This window comes from Mercenaria mercenaria, unplaced genomic scaffold, assembly GCF_021730395.1.
Source record: "Mercenaria mercenaria strain notata unplaced genomic scaffold, MADL_Memer_1 contig_3492, whole genome shotgun sequence".
Lineage (NCBI taxonomy): Eukaryota > Metazoa > Mollusca > Bivalvia > Venerida > Veneridae > Mercenaria > Mercenaria mercenaria.
The window spans coordinates 59,288-63,058 of record NW_026461635.1 but is presented as its reverse complement, the minus strand read 5'-3'; positions in this window follow the sequence as shown (position 1 = coordinate 63,058).

Below are 3,771 nucleotides of genomic sequence, written 5' to 3'. Positions count from 1 at the left end.
TTGCTATTCTTCAACACTCACAAATAAAACAACACTCTATCTATCAGTTCATATGATATATATTTTATCAGATGTCTGTTAAGGTGGCGTATACATTCCAGGCACTGAAATACCAAACAACTGCATCCGTATTTATATATAAACAGATTAACAGTTAAATGCCTTTACATGTACATAATAAATAGGTAATGGTCTCAGTTGAACATTCTGTACTGATAAATATCTCATTTATATAAAATCACAGTTTACACACCATAGTGGTCTAATGCCTTAACTATGCGTGTCATAAAATAATGTATACACTACATGTATAATGTCCACAAGATAATAAAAAGGCTAACTTACAGATTTAGGGGATCATAACCCTTTATACACACAGTGACACTGGTCTGCACAGTTTCTCTTCACACATCTGCCACACGTGATGCTGATACTGTGAACAATGATTTAGATATTAATACATGCATGTACAGAAGTTCAGAAGTTATATACATGACCCTCATTTTGGAACGCAAAGACATCGCGCTCAATCTTTAAATAGCACCAAAACTGATCAATAAATAATCATTCCAGCCATTGCAAAGTTACCTCATAAATCTGTTAGAGTAAATGCATGGACTGCATTTACAATACAAGCTGATAGAGAATGAAGAATAAAGCATTCGTCAACCCAAGTTCTGCACCACATCTCCTTTACTAAAACAACCTGGGAGAATGACGTCATACACTTCTGATCATCACGTGACTACAAATAAAAATCAAAGTACTCACAAGACCAATAAGTATAATCAAAGTACTCAAAAGACCAATATATATACCTAAAGAGATAAAAACATCGGAAAACAGCAATGAGAGAGACATAAACAACATGGTATATGATCTGGAAAATATGATCCGGCTACAAACATAAATTGTATTCCTTATTGGTTAAAAAAGAAATAACACTCCCGGCCTCACCTCCTACACTATATGATCTATTTGTATTTCATAGAAAACAGGAAAACAGTATTTTATTGCTGTTTATACCAGTATAACATATGCATACACTGTCAAAACTAAGATAAAGTTAATGTATTCGCATCCATTATATAATCTTGGCTGGTGAAAATGTCTCATTTTATGTTGGTCAATCACATGAATGGAGTATGAAACAGCCTTATATGTATCACTGAATAATGTCGTCATGTAAAGCTTTCTAGGGATGGGTACGAATATTCGATTTGATCTGTCATGTTTGTTTATCGACTGTCAAAAACTGTCCAATTATTAAGAAAATCGCAATGCATGATTGACAGGGGTTTGCGTTACGGATTAACAGTTTGCAACAGGCGTAAATGTGATGCCTTTTTTTTGTCTTTTGTTCATTTCAATCGGCGCCTGTTCAATGTAATGAAAAATGTATATTGTTGATAAATACCAGCGTAATTAATATATTTTTTTCTTTTTTATTGTATCTTGACTGAAAAAAAGCCCTTGCCAATTTATCCAACAGTCCTTATTTATTACGATGATTCAAGTATTAAACAAAGTCATATATTGTGTAAATGCCAACCATTTGACAAGTATTTACAGCTTCCGTTAAACAAGCCGAATATTCGAATATATTTTAATATGGCAAACCGGATATTCAAATATTGATTTCAGCATCAAGCAAACGAACAAAATGAAGGACTAATAAACAATTAGACGGACACTTTTTTTACTCCAATAAAGCTATCAAATATCTTGTATCCGGGCGTATTATGACTTGACACTGAAAATCCATGTTTAATATTTCTGTTTGCTCAAGGTTCCTACAGAATCGCATTATGTTAGCACAAAGCAAATTCATATAAGCCAGCTGACAAATGGGTAAGTCCCAAAATTCTGTTTAAGATGTTAATTTTCTTGATAGATTAAAGTGATCACTTTTATTAGCTCACCTGAGCACAAAGTGCTCAGGGTGAGGTATTGTGATCGCTCACCGTTCGGCGTCCGTCCGTCCGTCCGTTGTACGTCCGTCCGTCGTCCGTCCACACTTTCCTTTAAACAACATCTCCTCCTAAATCACCAGGCCAATTTGGATTGAACTTCACAGGGATGTTCCTTGGATGGTCTTCTTTAAAATTGTTCAAAGAATTGAATTCCACGCAGAACTCTGGTTGCCATGGCAACCGAAATGAAAAACTTTAAAAATCATCTTCTCAAAAACCAGGAGCCCTTGAGCTTAGATATTTGGTGGGAAGAATTGCCTAGTGGACCTCTACCAAGTTTGTTTAAATCATGACCCCGGAGTCAAAATTGACCCCGCCGCAGGGGTCACTTGATTTTACATAGAAAAATCTTTAAAAATCTTCTTCTCGAAAACCAGAAGACCTAGACCTTAGATATTTGACATGTAGCATTGCCTTGTAGACATCTACTAAAATTGTTCAAATCATGACCCCGGGGTCAAAATTAACCCCGCCCCAGGGGTCACTTGATTTTACATATGAAAATCTTCAAAAAAATTCTAAAAATAAACCAGAAGGCTTAGAGCTTAGATATTTGACATGTAGCATTGCCTAGTAGACCTCTACAAAATTTGTTCAATCATGACCCCCGGGGTCAAAATTGACCCCCCAGGGGTCACTTGATTTTGCATAGGAAAATCTTAAAAAATCTTCTTCTCAAAAATCAGAAGCCCTAGAGCTTAGATATTTGACATGTAGCATTGCCTAGTGGACATCTACTAAAGTTGTTCAAATCATGACCCCGGGGTCAAAATTGACCCCGCCCTGGGGATCACTTTATTTTACATATGAAAATCTTCAAAAATTTTCTTAAAATAAACCAGAAGGCCTAGAGCTTAGATATTTCACATGTAGCATTGCCTAGTAGACCTCTACAATATTTATTCAAGTCATGACCCCCAGGGTCAAAATTGACCCCGCACCAGGGTTCACTTGATTTTACATAGGAAAATCTTCAAAAAATTTCTTAAAATAAACCAAAAGGCCTAGGTCTTAAATATTTGACATGTAGCATTGCCTAGTAGACTTCTACAAAAGTTCTTCAAATCATGACCCCTGGGGTCAAATTGACCCCGCCCCATGGGGTTACTTGATTGTACATAGAAAAAATCTTCAAAATTTTCTAAAAATAAACCAGAAGGCCTAGAGCTTAGATATTTGACATGTAGCATTGCCTAGTGGACCTCTACAAAATTTGTTCAAATCTTGACCCCCTCCCCCCTCCAGGGTCAAACTGACCCAGCCCCAGGGGTTACTTGATTGTACATAGGAAAATCTTCATAAATTTGCTTAAAATAAACCAGAAGGCCTAGATCTTAGATATTCGATATGTAACATTGCCTATAAGACTTCTACAAACTTTGTTCAAATCATGACCCCTGGGGTAAAATTGGCCCCGCCCCAGGGGTTACTTGATTGTACATCGGAAAATTATCCAAAAAATTTCTAAAAATCATCAGTCTGACATTTGAAACATGTAGCTCATTTTACTCTGGTGAGCGATCCAGGGTCATCATGACCCTCTTGTTCAATATATCAATAATAGGTTTTAAAAAAGTAAAAAACTTACAAGAAAAGAAGAAGGAATATCAGGGGAAAAATTGGTCCCAGTTGGGCTCAAACCTATGACCCCTGAAAATTTTAAGTCAAAGTAGATTAATTGTTGGAACTAAATACCCTTCAAACGGAGGTGCACTACATGGGTCATACCTTAAATGAGACCAATGAACATTTAGCAAAAAGGAATACGCTTAACAATACCCGATGTAAAATTATTGTA